Source organism: Danio rerio, chromosome 6, assembly GCF_052040795.2.
Source record: "Danio rerio strain M-AB ecotype USA chromosome 6, GRCz13ab, whole genome shotgun sequence".
Classification (NCBI taxonomy): domain Eukaryota; kingdom Metazoa; phylum Chordata; class Actinopteri; order Cypriniformes; family Danionidae; genus Danio; species Danio rerio.
Window position 1 is genome coordinate 26000155 of NC_141026.1, and position 20169 is coordinate 26020323.

General features: G+C 36.6%; 1 long non-coding RNA gene across 2 annotated transcripts; it reads right to left on the minus strand.

Annotated features, from left to right (window-relative positions):
- Positions 1–7065: 7065 nt before the first annotated feature.
- Positions 7066–12953, minus strand: LOC147843516 (uncharacterized). Of its 2 annotated transcripts, none has more exons than XR_015492921.1 (6): positions 12905–12953; positions 11589–11622; positions 10171–10226; positions 9932–10077; positions 9744–9820; positions 7066–8421 (listed from the first exon to the last, which is right to left on the minus strand). It is a non-coding gene; the product is annotated as an uncharacterized LOC147843516 (long non-coding RNA). The 2 variants fall into 2 exon arrangements; XR_015492922.1 differs by lacking the exon at positions 12905–12953 and adding an exon at positions 12237–12588.
- Between the last annotated feature and the right edge of the window lie 7216 nt (positions 12954–20169).

Sequence of the window (20169 nt, forward strand, 5' to 3'; positions counted from 1 at the left end):
GAGCGTGCCTGGAACATGAATGGCGCATAGCGATTTCAGCCGCAGGTGACAGCAGAGGAGCAGACGGCAGGCGAGCTGAGACATGCGGCGAGAGCGCATACCCCCCATGCGGTTGATATACGCCGCCGCCGTACTGTCCCTCCTGACCAGCACGTGTTGCTGCTCCAGCACCGGAAAAAAGTGGTGGAGAGCGAGGAACACTGCCAACAGCTCTAGGCAATTGATATGCCAATGCAACTGGGTACCCTTCCACAGGCCCGCAGCTGCATGCCCGTGACACACGGCCCCCCAGCCCATGTTGGAAGCATCTGTTGAAACAACAACATGGCTGGACGCCTGTCCTAGAGGCACACCGGCCTGTAGGAACGAGGGGTCGTTTCAAGGGCTGAGGGCGCGGCGACACAGCGCAGTAACAGAGACTCGGTGTGTGCTCGCGTGCCATGCGCGTCTTGGGACTCCAGTGCTGGAGTGGTCTCATATGGAGCAATCCAGTCATCGAGATAATTGAGTATGCGGATGCCCGCGAGCCGAAGGGGCACTAAGGCACCCTCCGCGAGTTTGGTGAAGACCCGCGGAGACAGAGAGAGCCCAAAGGGGAGGACCTTGTATTGCCACACTCGACCTTCGAATGCAAACCGCAGAAACTGGCGGTGGCGTGGAAGAATGGAGACATGAAAGTACGCGTCCTTCAGGGTATGGCTGCAAACCAATCCCGAGGACGAACGCATTGGAGAATGCACCTCTGCGTGAGCATTCTGAACGGCAGCTTCAACGTCAAGGGCGGTGAGGGCAGAGGGACATGCAGCACGGGCAGAGAAAGGTGCCCTCCAAGACTGCGTGAGCCTACTGTGCACTTCCGGGAAGAAATGGACGAGAGGCTTCGAAGGCTTCGCCTTTTGGTCCTCCAAGTAGCACCCATCTAGTCGGTCCGGCCGCGGAGCTGGGGGATGAACCAGCTCCAACCCAAGGCCGAGGCAGCCCGGGAAAGCACGGCTAACATGTCCACTTCAGGATCCATTTTGATGGCGCTCACCTGCCCGGAGGGGGCGTGCGGGTTAGGATCTTCGTTGGACAGTGAAAGCCCACCCTCCGATGCCACGGAGGACATCTGATCTCCGGTGTCAGAGAGCGTGAGAGCTACCATCTGGTTAAACGGATCACTCCCACTGGATGGAGCGCTTTGAGGAACGACAGGTCCGCGAGCCCTTGGGCGGCGGATTACCCGCTGGAACCCTCAGATCTGCCCGAGCGCCCGCTGCAGAGCAGTAGGCAACTGGGGTGGCTCGCTCTCTTACGAAAGTTAGCCGCGATCTTAGCTGTGCAACGGTCATGGCATCGCAGTGATGACATAAACTTGTAATGCACTGATCATATCCATCATCCGGAGCCAGGAAACCCCAGCATCCAGAAATGCACAGTCGGAGCGCCATCCTGAAAAGGACGTGCTGCACGACTATGTTGCTCTTTTAGGAAAGCTTGCAACTATATGCACTGCTCTGGAGGACCGGACCCAAAGAACCGCAGGCAAGGGAGAAACCCAGCTCGACCGTCTGCCGCCGCGAAAACCCACTCTGGACCGGGAGACACTCGTTCGCTCTGAAGTCGCTGAATCAGCAAGAGGAACCCTCATCGACTCGATCAGAAAGTCTCTGAAGCGAAAAGGATGGCGTTTGCTCGCTCCAGGTGTGCTTATATGCTGGGATAATTGGCAATGAAGCACACCTGCGCAAGCTTACGCTGCCAATTCATTGCTTTCATTGGCCTGTTCAATACTCTTTCAGACAAGAGGCTTCTGAACCGAATCCTCCCATACGTGGATTTTCCAAGATCAAATCCACTTATAGCACTGAAGTTTCCCAACCAAAGGGGAACTGAAAACACAATGTCACTTTTAAGGGAATGTTTCATATGGATTTATTAATCATTCATACTTTTCAAAAAAGGCAAACTGTCATAGTTTATTAAAGATGCAAACCACTCGCTGCACATTAGCTGCCACCTTCAGCAAACCACCTAATACTAAAACATGAAAGCAAGGCTGCGGTGGGAAGAAACTCGGAAGTATAGGACCAGCACTGTAAACATTGCAGCAACATGCGGTGTACTACAAACCTCCAGCTGTTGCCACGATTTCAATATGCAGATATTTGTGAAATCAGTCCATACCTGCAGCACAATGACTTACATGAACATTTATGAGCATCAAAAGTGGTGGATCTGTTCAGCAAATTACTTCACTGTGTATTATCACATCTCAAAAGACTTAAAATAACACAAAACAATATAACTAAAGTAATCTCCACTGTATGTAGGGAGAGTGCTTCTCTTTCTAACTGGACAGTTGCATTATTGATGGCATGCGCACCGAAGCTTCAATCACATTACAAGCGACTCGCAGCGAAAAGTGACTGTTCATTTCAATGGAGATCAAGTGACTTCCGGCGACCTCTGTCTACGTAAGTGACAGTGACCATTGGCGACCAGGTTGGCATGTCAAGCTACACGACGAAGTTGAGAATTCTTCAACTTTATGGAAATGAAAAGAGATTTCTTGACCGACAGTCAATAGGAACACCAGTAGAGCTCACGTGACCCTCTCTCAGCTCACTCAGAGGCCAGTTGTATTCGTGCTGTACACCTACTACACAGACCTGCATTTGCAGCTGGTCGCCACCCAGAGGAACAGGTAGTTACAAAGTCGCTGCTAGTGTGAATAAGGCATTACAGTGTGAATGCTACAGTGTGACAGCAGGCCGAGGGGGAGAGGAGAGGGGAAAACAATCGCGTCCAGGCTTGGTTCAATGCAACCATGCCTAGTGTAAGTACACCCTTAGACTCACTAGAAAATTTCAGGCAAGCGTCTTTGTTGGAGATATCTGGAACACATCAGTTAATTAATTTATTCAGACAGATAACTGATATATAAACTCTAGTGCTCAATGAAGTGTTCAGGAATTCACTGAGAAAAGCCAAGAGACAAACATGCTAAGACTAAGACAGGTGATCTTCTGTGTGGAACTGATACTATCCAGACTGCCAGGAAAGGTCGTTTGTCTTTCCTAGTAGCACTAAAGCTATAAAAAGCAAACAAACGCAGCTTTGTGCTCTTTCATAGCCACTTAGACTGAAGACTACTTGTTTGTAAATGAAAGACCTTGAGAAGACCTTCAGGTTTACTTTGTCACAGATGCCTCAGATCAGCCAAATTTACCAGTTCCAAATTTAAATGGTCTGAGAAAAAAAAATTAAAATCTGCCAAGACTATGTATGAAGCATTGGCCATTATGATGTTTGTCATTTGGCCTATAAGTTGACAAAGCTAAAAACAAGGGATCTAAAACATTCTGAGTTTTACCACTTACATGTAATTGTTATGAAACATGTTGAGAGTGCACCAAAATAAGAAATTTTTACTTTTCAGCATTGTACCAAATCAGGGAATATGACTGAAATGTGCCACAAGACTCAAATTTGATTGCATATTAAAACTGATCAGTTCCCAAAAAAAGGTCAGCAAGTATAAAGCTGCGGTCAGACTAGGCTTTTCCTCCCATAAACTTCCATTCATATGCACGCGAATGCGTCAGACCGGAAAATGCAGGGTCATGCGTCAAGTTTTGCAGGTTGCTGCGGTGCAAAGTTCAAGCTTGGTGAACTCTGACCTGCGAATTCGCATCATCTGACTGCTTGAGACCAATCAAGGATCAAAACATGAAATCTCTGCACAGGAATTTAAAATAGCAATCGCTCACTTTTTAAATGTCTGATCATCTTGATTAATCCTATCCCTTTTTGCAGAGCCGTACGACAGAATTTCCCAAGCTCAAACTCTATTGTGACCGCAGCTTAATACCTAGTGGGAACATGACTTTAGCCCATAGGTCTTCAACCCTGTTTAACCTGCTTCAGCACACATGCTTGTGAGGTGAACCTGAAAAGATTGATTACCTGCTTCAGGTGTGTTTAATTAGAGCTGGAGCAAAGCTATGCTGGATATTGGGCCTCCAGAAGCCAAGAGGCTTTTTTGACTTCATGTGGCTTCATGAATCAGCTGCCGCATGACAAAAGCAATTTATACTGGTGAGACAGTTTGTCCATCAAGAGCAAACACTCAGGTCAGCCAAAGCAGCTGCTCAAAATATGCTGTGATGATGATGACACTTTATTCTAATTGGTGAGATTCTGGGAGAACAAGGATGATGCATGCTACTTGATTTAATCATTCATTTACACTTTACACATTTATATATTAACCAAACATTTTATTGAATATCTAATATTCAAATAAACACAAAAAAACATTAACAAAAAAGTTGATAACACGGGAAGAACATGCAAACTCCACACATAAGCGCCAACTGACCCAGCGAGGCTCAAACCAGCGACCTTCTTGCTTTGAAGCGAACGTACTACCCACTGCACGACCATGCAGCCTGTAGAAGAGTAAATACTTGGAAAAACATTCTATATTAATAAAAATAAAATAACGTGAACTTGAACATGTTATATACACAAACAATATTGAAAAAAAGATGATGCTATTTATTTATTTATTTTGTTCAGAGATCAAACACAGCAAAAATTGTTTGGTTTTAATTGGTTCAGCATAGGCATGGGACGATGGTTTCAAAGTTTACCACAGTTTAGTAAAGTCAAGGTTTTACCATTATACCATTCCTAAGTTATACGTACGTTTTTTTTTTCTTTTTATATAAATCTGTGTTTTTAAAACTAATGGAGACAGCAGAAGTCAATGATTTATTTGAATTATTTAGCTTGACATGTTTTCTGTTCCAAAATAGAATAAATGTTTTCTACAATGAAATATGTTGTGTTCAATAGGGTAAAAAAGTTTATTTTTATTTATTTTTTTCTTTAGACATTTAAAAAGTACATATTTTAGAGAAGTTATCATAATACTGTGATACTGTGAAACCGTAATATTTTTAATCCAAGGTTATCATACCATCTGAAACTTATACCGCCCCATACCTAGTTCAGCACATCTCTGAAAATAAAAAAAAAAGTGTCTGAATTGACCACAGTCACTAAACTCCTCCCCTGCCTGGCAAATGGCAGATCTCGCCAGCCGGTAACAGGCTAGTGTGGGTTAATTTGAACAAGCTTAAACATTGCTATAGCCTGTAGATCTCCCAGAGGGAGAACTTACACCTTTAGTAGGATGGGAGACCTTCAAGTCGGAGAGACTTTAGGCCGCAAATAGGTTAGTTGACCTCCAAGTGAGAGGGCTGTAAGCAAGAAGGGGGTAGAATTGTTAGAGCTGCAACTATTGCAAATTAATATAGAGTCATTTTTGCAACACAGTACAACAACAAAATCCTTTTTTTTTTTCATTACTCTAAAGCAGGGGTAACTAACCCTGTTCCTGGAGAGCTACCTTCCTGCACATTTCAGTTGCAACCCTGACCAAACACACCTACACCTACACCTTTAGGTACTATAAATTGGTTCAGGTGTGTTTGATCTGGGTTGGGACTGAATTCTGCAGGAAGGTAGCTCTCCAGGAACAGGGTTGATGACCCCTGCTCTAAAGAGTAGGGTTTAGGTTTGGTGTAGGTGTAGACATTAATAAAACACAATAGATTGGACTTCTGTCCTGTCCAGTTGGAGATTATAGCTTGTAGCACATGTCAAATTGAAAAGTTGCATTTAAATAGCAGTGACATTACATCTGTCGCCCTGAGGGGCAGTTGAAGTTGCTAAAGGGTGTTTCCAACTTCAGTTAACATTCATGATGATAATCACTGAAAACAAATGAGTTCACGTGTTGCTAAAAATAAGCATTGTTTAGGGAAAACATTAAATATATGTGGGTCTGTGTAGGTTTCTAAAGCATGAAGAATACAACAGACTGCAGGAGCAGAGAGAAGATCACATGAGTTCTACTGCTTGTATTGACTGTCGCTCACAAGTCACTCCTCGTTTACATAAAGTTGAAGGATGCTCAACTTTGTTGTGTCACTTCCGGTCACAAACAGTGGCTGTTGTTCATGTACTGGAGGTCATCTTGTTCTCCATTCAAATAAATGGTCAGACTGAACACACAAAACACAAACAAGATGCAAGACTCATCTGGAGTTCATCATCATCAGCATGACACACATTCACTCAGTTAAATCCCACAGCAAATATAACCATCTCTAGTGTGAAGTTTACTCACAACATGCCTTGTTAATAAAACTGGATTTAGTTTTTCTTGACATTTATGGCTTATTGTGTTTAGTGCTCCTATTGGTTCTTGGTTTGGAAGCCCAGAAATTCATTAGAGGGAAATTGGTATATTCCAACAGTCAACTTTATCAAAGAAAATGAGTGTAGCTAACTCAAAATTGACTGAAAGTTAATACTTCTCATTTGAAAAGAGGGTTAAACTCAGTGTTAAAGGTAATGAGTTAATTAAATACCTCTTTACTTCAACTTAAACGGAGTAAGTTCATGGTACTCACACAATTATATTATATAATTATTTCATAATTATTTAAAAAATAATTATTTTATGTAACTCCAATGGTTTGTTGCAATCAGTTTTCTTAAAAGGTTTGAGTTGCCTTAACTTATTGAGTTTTACAGTACGCAGTTGGTTTGAGTTCTCTTCTCTTATTGCACTGTAAATTCTAACATGTTCAGTTTACTTAAAAAAAGTTTGGAAACCGATTGCCTTATTTTTGCAATATAAACTTACAAGGAAATCTTAAGTTAAGTTTAATTATTGCTTTGAAGTAAGAAAACTAAAACTTATAAAGTAAACTAACTGTTAAAAATTAAGTAAGTTTAATAGAAAATTCTAGTTAACATACTTGTCATTATTTAGTAATTTTACTTAGGGTTTTATAGTAAGATTACTTTAATAACTCTATTTAACTAATACTGTTCTACCATGTTCAGTTAACATCTTGAATGCTAGTAGTCTCAACATTGTTTTAATCCACCATTTTAAGTAATGTCAACTAAAGAAACTACGTGCAATCGGTTTCCACATTTTCTTCAATTAAACTGAACATAAAATATGTAGTTCAACTTACAAGTAATGACATTATACAGGTCTTAAATGTAAACATTTTATTTGACAAAATTAGCAGAATTTCACAATACACTTGTGATATTTTAGTATCACAATACACTTGTACACAATACATTTTTGTAAAAACCTGTTGTAAAGTGCTGTAATATACTGTAAACAGCAATACAGACAAAAAATATAATAAACATGTTCAACCCTAAAACACAAGTTTTCGAAAAGGTTTGAAAATCTATCAAAAAAACTTTAAATACTTGACACTTGGAAAAAAGATACTTGAATTAGTGTAATTAAACATGCCATTGCACCAGCACCTTAAACATGGCAGCATATAGACACTCACAGAGGAACAGATATTAAGCTTTAAAGCTAATTTGTTAGACTGTGTAGTTTAGATTTTCCTACAGAAAATATCACATTAGTGTGGTCAAAAGTATTGAGTTTGGTATCAATCAATACTGTAATATTAAAAATATCCATTTTCCACCAGCATTTGAGTGCTACTGAGCTCGTTCTTAAACACCATTGATTGGCCACCGTGTTCACATGCTCAACAGAAATGACTGTGATTGGCTGTGACTGTCATAGGTTTACCATTTTTCACTGAGTCCAAACAAAGTTACACAGACACTGAAGTGTTTCAAAGCCATGTCGATAGCTGATTTGTTTAGAAGCTAACATTTAAGCTATCTGGTGATGAATCGACTGATCGACAGTGCTTTGAAGTTATCCAGTGTCTTTGTATCTTTGCACCTGGTGAACAGTGGTGAAGTGTGGTAAAAATAATGACCTTCAAAGCCAATCAGTCATATCTACTGAGCATGTGAACACAATGGCCAATCAGTTCTTGCGATGTTAGTGGGAAATGGATGGACTTTTTTTTTTTTATTTCAGTACCGATTGGTACCAAACTCAATACTTTTGACAACCCTATAAATCACAATACACTTTTTTGGTAAAAAAAAAAAAAAAGTGTTTTAAACACCAAAATGCTGCAGTCCTAAATGTAACACTGCAAACAGCAACATGTTAAAAAGCAACACTTTGTAATTAAACATGCCATTATACCTGAACCTTTAAACATAAAGCACAGCAGTATACAGGCACTCGCCGAATAAAACACATTACGCTTCCCTCCCAGCAAAAGCAACACACGTTGAACAAATTCAAATGCATTGCTCAAAGTCTTTGGGTAGTCCGAATTCAGTGTGTAAATCAAAGCAAAAAAAGAGACATACTGCATGTGGCAAAGTCCATAACCACTTTTCCTTCCAGTATAAAGGCCCACATTGCATCCATAATGAGGTTCTCTAGACATCTTCACACACGACAGTCAGCAGGCCAACATCTTCTGCACTGAAGTCCGACTCTACAATTACATCCTATGAATAGAGAAAGAAAAATAAGTAAAGTTTGATATTCTAAATGGCACTAATAAAGCCTGTAGTGGCCAGGAGACCAAAAGCAGAGGTGAAAAAAATTACAATTCCTTGTGCTTAATTTAGTAACACTTTAGTAGGAACCAATTACCCTATTAACTAGTTGCTTATTAGCATGACTATTTGTGTTTATAGTACATTTTACATTCAAATGCTTCTTATAAGAAGGCCTTGCTATGGTGCTCCTTCTTCAATGTAGACCAACACGATGGATTTGCCTGTACTGCTTCTACTAGGCTTGTCATGATAGTGGAATTTATTACCAATCCATATAGTAATTTTAAAAACATCCATTTCCTGCTAACATTTGAGCATTGTTGAGTGTCATTTCTGTTAAGCATGTGAACAGAATGGCAAAACAGTGCTGTTTAAAAATGTGCTCAAAAGTGCTTAAAATGTTAGCAGGAAATTTGCTGCTTAAAATTGCAGCAGAGATTGGTACTAAATTCCAGTATCTTGAACATGATACTATTCTAAAGGAACAATACATTTTTTTAATTAAAGAAACACTGTAATGTAATAAAACAAACTGCAGTAAAAGTACTTTTAAAACATTTTCAAGAAATTAAATGCAAATGTGTGAGAGACCAATTGGTGCTACATAATCAATATAAATATTTTGTAGGGAAAACTTAATAAATTGGGAACCGATTCATGAATGCATTTGGTTTTGCTAGATTAAAGCAGTGAGTCAAGTTTGCATTATTTAGCACACTTTTTAAAAATGTATTAATAACTATTTTTTAATAAGAAAATTGATGTTTTAGTATGGCTTTTAGAACAAGGGTGCAGCCATCTACAATCCCACAGCAGGTGACTTCACAGGGTTGGTTATAATACGGAGCATCTTTGACTTTGTGGCTTTTAACACTATCTTTTTACATCTTAATCCAGCAGGTTCTTTCAACTGAAATTATATTTCTCTCCACATATTACATAGGTATTACACTTATTAAGATTTTTTTTTCAAGCTAATCTTCCTCCTTTTCAAAACAAGTGTGTTTAAAAATTAAAGAAATGCATTCATTACTTCACTGGCCTATGAAGCTAACTGACCCTGTGACGGCACAAGCTGCTGTATTTGCAACATAGCAATGCTCTTGCTCCAAAGGCCATAATATAACATCCCTCTTACTTTCAAATACTTACATTAAATGCATTTGTTTTATTTTTATAAAATTGAAAATTTTTATTAATAAGTGAAGTAAACTGGAATGACTGCTTCATTTCCAGTCTAAGAAAGCAGAAACAATAATACTACTTACAAAACACATCCTGAAAATTTCTTTAGACTCATCCCTCTAAAGGACTGAAAGACCCCGGAGAACTGCTGCCAGATGACCTTGAAAAAGTAAAGACAAGTAGACATGCATTATAGCCCAATGAAAACATCAAATGCAATTTATTGCAATCAAATGCAAATTATGATTCAAAGATGATGTCACAAAAATACCTTTGAATTAACATGTTGAAAATTTCTTCTAGTTTTCTTCTGCAATTTTCTCCTGTTTTTTTTTTTATTTCAATCAAAAGAGCAGTGTGTGTCCAATGCAGCGTAGAACTTGGATCTCACATTTCTTCCTGATATTCGATTGAATTCTGCAAAGATCCAATCAAAACATTATTAGTCATTAATAACATTCAAAAACACAAATTCACAAAATCACACAAAGTTTTGAAAAGAAAACAAACCTTCTGCAGCACTTGCATCAGCTGGTGTTTCCTCTATGACTTCCTTCTGGATGTCACTGTTGTGCACAAAAACGTAAAGTGTTATTGACATGGCTAAGCGAAATTCTAAAACAAAAAACAGAAATCAGAAACACATGCAATGATACAATGCAATGCCATATAGCAACAGATGTTACACTTTAACATGACATAGTTAAATGTTCTTGAGTAATAAAAGCTGCCAAATACTCCCGGCGCCTGTCATCAAAAGCATGAGCTATACTTGTCACCAAACAGTAATAAACACAACCCCCGATTAAATATAATCATGGCATTGTTGCTGGTGTGCCTTACTTTTATGCGCATTAAAAGTGGAATAAATATTTGTCTCAATTGATGTCTTTAAAAGGACACTGAACTTTCTGACTAGGGTTGCAAGGTTTACCGGTACTATGGTAGTATCGTGATACTATGGCTCCAAGATACTGGCGGTGCCACTGTAGTTTGTAAACGGTAGTATTGTCATTAACAGTCTGCCTACAATACATAATGCTGCATGTGAAAAAGTCACTAAAATACTTACACGATTCAGCAACAATAGATCATTGTATTTTAATAGTCTATGGAGCCTTCTAAGGTTGTAAAACTGTAGAATTTGCGCCTTTTATAGTAGCCTATTGCATATTTTGTGATGGTTCATTTTGAATCGGAATTCGTTTATTTCTGTTCCTGTCAATATGATATAATAGCTACAACAACCGTGACAATCTATTAAAAAGAATGACTCATAAAGTGAAATTTTGAATTACTTTGGATTCTTATCCGATAATAAGTGTGAAAAAAGTATGATAGATGAAAAACCCAAAATAGCAACAGGAAACAATTTTTGACCACTTCATATAGCCTAGGTTTGTTAGAAAAATGCTTTTCTTTATGTATCTTTAATTTAATGTATTTTTTTTGCTGGAATGAATACATTTTAGGTGAAGAGATGTGCAAATACTTTTTTCAACAATAAGGGAATTATTTAAATTCAAGTAGGCCTATAATAACATATACAATATATTATTTCTGACATTTTTCTTTATTTCATGGATTTAAGTTATGAATTACAGTATTGCAATACTACTTGGTATCACCATACTTCAGCTGGTATAGTATTGTAACATAAATTAATGGTATCACAACACAACAACCCTATTTCTAACTAGTCCTCAGATGATTATTCAAATGGACAAAATATTCGGACTATTCTTGATCATGCAGTTCTTTGCTGAGAATTTTGTTAAATGTACTTTTAATGCATTAAACGATTTAAAATTACCCTGACACTCAGTATGGAGACAAGGTAACGTTAATAGAACAATTCATGAATATGTTCTATGGCTTGTGCGGTATTGTTCAAAAAGTTTTCTTTGATGTGTAAGTGCAAAACTTACATTTCCACTGCATATCAGCTCACAAACTGGTAGTCTGAAATAAAAAATAAATAAAGGGTATAATGATATTACAAACCAAATATGCCACTCACAATACTCTAATGGTGCGCTACATTTTAAACAACCTTGTAATTGTTCAAATTTATTTGCCCTAAATTGTTAAAAATTAGTGAAACCTTCTTTAAAAATGCAAACTAACAGGTTTGGCAAAGCCTGTTTCTTTACAGAAAGTTTGCTTATAACAAAGGCTTGTTGATGCCTTTGTGTGATATTGAGCAAACAAAGGGATGTTTCTGTGCTTGGTTGTACGAGTTATACCACTTCATCATTAACGTTATCCATCACACATATTCAGTCGCGTCTGGTCAGATTTATTTGTCATTACAGCAAAACAAAACACTCAATAACGTAACGGCAACACTGGAATAAACCTTCAAAACGGCATAAAGAAAAGACAAATAGCATATAAAACAAATAAATGAGTTAATTAAATATCTCTCGCATTTTCATAAGTTTAACTTTAAGTTTCATAGGGATTGTTAGCATAAGCACACTTTAGCATCATGTGTAAATATGTATCTGCCTCATACAGTGACACGAATCGTAATCGCATCGAAATCCTAAATTACCTAACGTTACGACACTCACGGGTCCATTTTGAGCTGAAACTGCTTTATAATGTTCTAAAAGCCTCGGCGGGTTAAAACTGCTGCTGCCCCGGCGATCATGGAGAAAAAAACGACTGGTCTGGTCATGAGCCGCTCGCTGACGCCGGACCGAATCACAGCTGATCTCCTCACCTGCTTCCTGCAGCTGATCTCATAAAAGTAAATCTTTAAAAAAACACGCATATTTTCGTCACAACAAGCGCCACTAAAGTTCAGCGATAACTAACGTTACTGTATTTGTAATGCGGATAAATAGGTTTCGTTTTCTTTTTTAAAAATGTAGACCTACAGCTATGTGTTAACTTTACATCTATTTGAACGGATCATTGCGCGCGCTCTTGCTCTCTCAGTGCATCATTTAAAATGGCGCGGCCCGCTCTTTTAGAGCATAACGCCCACTTTACAAATTACTACTAACTTTACAAATTATTAATAGTTATTAAAAAGGACTAAGCAGCTAAAAATAGCTTATCTAGTAAAGTAGACAGTATTGCAAATAACGTGCAGTGGTCAAAACGTTTAGTCACAACATCATGGGCTATTAATTAGTTCACAAAACAGCAAACAATTTCACAAAGTGCAGGAAATAAACAGATTACTGATACTATACAAATAAAATCAAAGTAGTAATTAAAACGAAAAGTTTACCTTGATTTACAGCAGAACATCTTGTCAATATGAAATCCTGTCCTTCAATGGCGGTGCTGGGTGGCGGTTGGTTGTGACTCGGGATGGGGGATGGGAAATCACCACCCAGTACGCATGCGTAACAGCATGGCTTAGCCCTTATAAGCAATTTTACTCAAATTACATAAGTTATGGGAACTTTATACCTTACTATGTCAGCAACACTAATGCATTTCTAGTAAACTCAACAATTAGCTTAAAATTAAGTAAACACACTAGAATTTTGATAGTAAGGAATACTATTCGCATTTACAGTGTGGGTTTTACTATGCTCAAGTTGCTTCTTTTACTCAAATGGATTAAGTTCGCAGTACTCATTAGGATTAGTTTTTAGATTAGTAAACTTAAATGGTTTGTTCTAATCGGTTTCCTCAAATGGTTTGAGTTATCTTTTCTATTATCTATTTTGGGTTCTACATTGCACTAATTATCAACTGCTGTAAACTTTAGAAACTATAATGCAATATTTCTTTGTGACACAATCATTGATGTTGTCTAATTTTGATCACTGATTCCACAAAATAGCATGTGTTTGCTAAAGCCCTAATTGTTTGGCTTTTTCATTACCACAACTGAAAAAAAAGTTACAACTAGTTAATATTCTTTTGCACTTTTTTAAAGTCCCATACTAAATTAAATGACCTCTTATATCTTTTAACTAAGCCAATGGTCTCAAACTCAATTCCTGGAAGGCCACATCTCTGCGTAGTTTAACTCCAACCACCTACAACTCACACCTGCTTGAAGATGCAGCATGTAAATTTGACACCCAGTGGTTGAACTAGGAATTGCACTCCTGGATCAAAACACATGCTAGCGCAGGTTGCCAGATTGACGTGAGTGTCAAGCCTAAATCCTGAATTAAGTCTGATTTGAATCGTTTTCTAATTAAAAGCAATGGCATGTGATAAAAGAGATATATATTTTTTTATACTAAAAGGAGTTTTTGTCCTAACCAACACCTGAAATTGATAAATTAGAAATAGCTTCTATTTTTCACAGCTGAACAACAGGAGAAACTGACAATAACCACATCAGGTATACCTTCTGTGCTTTATTTAGTGTTAAATGCTAACAGTGTGAGTTTGAATGTCATTTTACATCACATTTATTGCTATTCTACTGAAAGCAGCAGCAGATGATTCACCTCAGATCTTGAAAATAAAATAAACAATTTAAAATTGAAGTTTAGAATTGTGACTGAGTGCAGGCCATGTTAACAAACATCAATTATTCAGCATGTACATATTATATTGTTAAAGTGGTTTAATATGTATTAATTATATTATGAACCTTACCATTTTGTGATTGATTGCACTATTCTGTGTCTCTGAATGGCTGTATTTAAATTTCTGTTGTGTTTCGTCTTGTGCAAACAGCCAAATTGCTTTCAAATTTAGTCACGTAGCCTGCTGTTAGGACATGGGGCTACAATGAAACCTGCTCACCTAATGTTTACAATTGAAATTTTTATATATTAGCTGATTAATAACTTTTATCTGTCTTATTTTCGAGACTGCTATTGTCCACCGGAGGTCACAATTCAGTCACGAACGCATGTTTTTAGAGCCTTCCTGACTGAATAAACAAAATGGTTTTCTATTAAGACAACCCGGAATGCTGAAATATAATTGGCTACAGTGGCAGTGGGCGGGTTAAAAGAACCAAAACAAAGACAGCGTTACGGCATGTAACATATTTTCCAAGCAGAATATCTGACTTCAGCATTTCAGAATGTTCACTTAACATGTTTCTTAAATACCTGCAAACATATTATGTTTTTTTTAATGCTTTAGAAAAACTTGCATACAGCACCTTTAATAGTCTTTAGTAGTCTTCTTGAACACCTTGGATTAGCTGTGTTTGATTAGGGTTGGAGCAAAACTGTGCAGAGCTGCAGCCCTCTAGGAATTGAGTTTGAGACCTATAAACTAAGCAGTGAGCAGTTAGAGTCTAAAAAATAAAGGTGCTTTAGTTTCACTACACATGTCTGGTTCACTTAGGGACCAGAGGTCACTTCTGTGTTCCAGAGATAGTATTGCTGGGGTTATCAAGTGCTTGACGCACAACACCACCCCTGGCACATTTTCACACACATGCTGTGGATAAGTCATTCCTTTTACAACATAAACAACCGATCTCCAGTGTGACGTACAAGCACATTGTTTTTATACACTGGTCGGAGGAGTCTAATTTTCCCACAGTACAAAAGGACAAACAGAACTAAGCAACACCTGTTAAACAAGTCGCACAGTCACTTTCCAATGTAAGGCTAGGAAACAGTGATAAATTCCTTCAGATAAAGTGATTCTCATTGAAAAGTCTGTTTTGACTGAGGAGGCAGACAGAAAAGAATGAAAGTATGTAAATTATCTTACTACTGACAGACAAGAATGTGCATTTTGACAGTAGTACACAGCTCGGAAATAATAAATCTTAAATATATTATTATCAACAAATCTGTATTTATTTGATCAAAAATAAAGCAAACAGAACAGAAGTTTTTTTATTATTATTATGAAATATTAATACAATTTAAATCCACTTTTTAAATTGTGTTTTTTTTTTAACTTTTATTTAATTTATGAAAAAAAATTCACAAGTCTTCAGTGTCACATATGTATTTCTTTCCTCAGAAATGAAATACAAAAATTGATTTTTTTAGAAACACTTAAAAAAAAATTTTTTTCAAGATTTTTTTTTTTTTTTTTACTATTGACTGTTGCTGGTGGAATGATCTTTTTAACCCTACCAGAAGAATTCTTGATAATATTGAATCTCTGCAAACTCATCTCTTTCATGATCACCTGATGATTATAGATAGATCTTATAAGCTTGCACAGAGAGTGTACTACTTAGTTTCATTCACAATCACATTATAATGTTACAAAGAGGACATTTGAAATCTTAACAGAACATTCCTCTACAGGTTATTACCAATGTACCTTTGGGAACGTTCTGTATTGGCTTTTTAATAGTCATCGAAGACTGTTACAAAGAGGACAGAACATTCAGAACATAACAGAACATTCTTACAAGGTTCTCTACCCTTCATATAAAAGCATTATTGATTCAACTATTGGGGAACGTTCCATGTTGGTTACTTTATGTAAGAATGCTACAAAGAGAACATTTGGGACATTAACAGAATGTTCCCATACATTAATCAGACGAGGACAGTTCATTCAGGACTGTGCTGGAACATATCTTCCAGACCCATTTGAAGACGTCAATTATTTCATTAGTTAAGGGTGTGGCCACTAGATTGACAGTTATCTTCTGCTAGCTGTAATGCCCTTGCAGCTAATGTAGCTACATTTGATATGTCTGCCATGTTTTTGATTTTTTCATATCCAAGTTTTAGGAACAACAAATAATAACTTGACTTCATTTGATATCAGAAGAGGCTTACTGTATATGAAAGGCAAAGGCCTCTAGATTATGCTTATTTTACCAAAAATAAAATATGAACATGCCTTGATTGTTGATGTTGCCATCCACTCTGCAGATCTCTCCCACGCCCTCATACTAAATGTTACCCCAAACTATGATTTTTCCCTCACCAATCTTGACTGATTTCTGTGAGAACCTTGGGTCCATGCGGGTTCCAATAGGTCTTCTGCAGAATGATTTGGGATGCAGTTCAACAGATAAGTCACTGGAAAAATCTACTTTCTGCCACTTTTCCAAATAATCAACTTGAAGTCATTATTATTTTGTGCTCTTACAACTGGGATTGCCGACAAGACTTTTGTCAGGTAGTGTACTTCAGTTGTCAAAATAAATATAAAAAATGAAGTTAACCAAGATCCCTTGTTAAATGACAATATTTTCAGCTGAAGTGGAGATGTTTGTTCTAGATAGAGGGAGTGAGTGAGCTATCTTTATTCCAGCAGAGTAACCTGGTTAGCATACTGTAGTTAGGAAGTTGAAGTGCATAACCTGTTGTGGTAATCATTTCCCAGTTGTCTGCTTTAATAAACCATTTGCTTATGATTTGCTATTTTACCATTATAATATTTCTAGCACAGGCAGGACTAACTAATTACCATAAATAAACAAACAGTTAACAGTCCTGTGTCTCAACAAGTAAAGTCATAATATAATCATACCTTATTAAATCATTAGCTAATGATTAATTAAAGCAGACAACTGAAAGTTAAAGTACATAACTTTGACTATTGTGATAAATAACTTTAATTTACATTGTTAGCTAAAATAATGTTATTAAATAATGTATACATTAAATTATATGACTAATAACAATGTACAGATCATCTATGAATCATATGATCTTTTGTTGCTCATGCATTAATCATTAATAAACGGTTTAGCTCAACATGAGTTATACATTAACTCATAATTATCTGTACGTTAGTTGAGCATTATTTAAAAGGGACAAATTATGCAAAAAAATATATATTTTTAAATAAAAAAAAAACTGCAAAAGTTTGTAAATATAGCCAGCCTTCTATTTCTTTATCATCACACTTCTTAAACCGTCTGCAGAAACACTCTGAAGTCCCTCCCATTAATGATAATCTCTCCCTCATTAGTGTTGGTCTGCCACTATGCTGACACACAGGCACTTGCAGCTCCACCCTCTTTTGAAAAAAGGCTGGGAGCACAATCTTATTTGAATTTAAAGTGACAGTTTTAAAACATTATATGTGGGGTATTTTGAGCTAAAACTTCACATACACACATTTACATCTTGTGAATAGAGGAATAAATCTTTAATGCATATTAGTGCACATTATTGCAAAGTGTTGCTGACAAAATAATCATTGAAAGAACACTAAATCATGACTTTCTTGGAATATCCACAGTTCTAAGCACCATTCTTGACACCAGCAAGGAAGTTCTTAGAATGTTCTAACATAAAATTTCCAAATAAAAAATAGTTCCCTATATGTCCTGGGAACTCTCTAAATGTTCTGTGAAGGTTAAAACCTTAAACCTTAAAAACAAACATCATCACCTTTATGAATCTTCTGGGAGAATTTCATTAAACAACATCGTTGCATGTTATGACCAAATTGCTTTCAATTTTTTTAATGATGAAAATTACTTTATTTAAAAAAAGTGTTTATACATTTTTTCACAGTGTGTGGGTGTTTCTCAGCACTGGGGGTTGTGCTCTTGGTGCTGGGATGCTGCAGGAAGGATATCCACCGGTAGAACATATGCCAGATTAACTACTGATACATTCTACATGTGGCAACCCATGATTAAGCAGGGACTTAAAAAATGTGAGTGAGTGAAATTGTTTTCAAATTTTGATCAGCGCAGTATATGAACTAGGGTTTTCCCTATACTCTTTTTGGAAAACAAGATAATTTGACACCTACAGTAAGACAGAGTCGGGTTACGTAACAGGTGTGCCTACATGGTAGTAAAACCAGTTCGTCTGCTACGGCCAACTCATGTCACACAAACAAACAGCTGAGATGTCCAAGCCAAACATACAAATTCACACTTCAAAACAATACCATCATAAAATGTAAAGAACTTTAATACTTCATATAGTCCAGTGACTTCACTGAAACCTTCATTGAGTTTCTTGATGTATAAAGAGCAATCCTTTATCAATTAAACTTTCATCTGACCTGAACGCTATCACTGATGGTGTAACCAAAACATAAATTTCCATCATAAAAAGATTCATCATTATGTGTAAAGCGTTTGATAATCACCATGACTCTTATTGTTTACTGTCCACAAAGCAAACAAAAGTGACATAATTACTTCATGAGAAATAAAAAAAAAATTCTGTTGCACCTACTCTATAGTCTTTTTACAACATTCCAATAAAACTTTGGGTTTTCTGATTATTAGGTACCATAAAATTAATCAGATAAAATATGAAAGCAGGAACAGGATCACATCATTATTGTTAGTGCCTCTTCAAATATTTATAGTTCCTGTTCAAATGACTCAAAGACACGTCATTTAAATCATCCACAAGTCAAAGGACAATTCAACCACATTACAGTACAATTTACTTTTTTTTTTTTTTTCCAGTGACGCTACTGACCAATCATAACATTGCTCCACATCATACATTCCATCTGACACCACAAGACTGCATCGACATGCCCCACCTCTGCAACAGTCTTTGTATCAGAAAGGGTTTAAGACTTTTAACCTTGTAGCTTCAGGGCCCATCCCACTACTGTGACGCCATTTAAGTATGCAAGGATTATCTGTTTAGTCAGACTTGCTTTGTTAATTTTTGCCACGTAAATCTTATTATTCACAATGATTCCACTTATGTATTGATTCTTCACACCCAATTATATATAAAGTATAAAGTTGAAGTCAAAATTATTAGCCCAATTTTTTTCCCAATTTCTGTTTAACAGAGAGAAGATTTTTATAGCACATTTATAAACATAATAATTTTAATTACTCATTTCTAATAACTGATTTATTTTATCTTTGTCATGATGACAGTAAATAATATTTGACTAGATGTTTTTCAAGACATTTCTAAGAAGCTTAAAGTGACATTTAAAGGCTTAACTAGGTTAATTAAGTTAACTAGGTAAGGGTAAGGGTAAGGGTAATTAGGAAAGTTATCGTAAAGTGATGGTTTGTTCTGTAGACTATTGAAAAAATAGCTTAAAGGGGCTAATAATTTTGCCCTTAAAATGGTTTTAAAAATTAAAAACTGCTTTTATTCTAGCCACAAAAAAAAAAAAACAAGTAAGACTTTCTACAGAAGAAAAAAAAACATTTTCAGACATACTGTAAAAATTTATTTGGTCTGTTAAACATAATTTGGGAAATATTTAAAAAAGAAAAAAATCAAATGGAGGCTAATAATTCTGACTTCAACTGTATATATAATAAAAGTGGTCTTGAAGTTTAAAACTTGCAGCATTAGTACACTAATATCATCACTTTAAAGTGAAACCTTCTCTAAATAAAGCACAACAGAAGTTACAGATTTTTTTATTTATTTCCAAAGAAATAAAAATAGATTGATAGATAGACTGTACTATTAAACTAAAACCCTACTAAAATAACTTCATTCTATGGGTCTGGAAATGCATGACTAAAGTGGTTCCAGGCAGATCATGACTGCATTAAAGTTCTGTATTACAACGTCAATTTATTTTTGTTTTGTATAGCCTATGTCAAAAGTCAGAACAAAAGTCTTTTGGAAAAACTGGCAAAAGCCAGATCTGATAATAATTAGGTGTTTTAACTTTTTTTTTTTT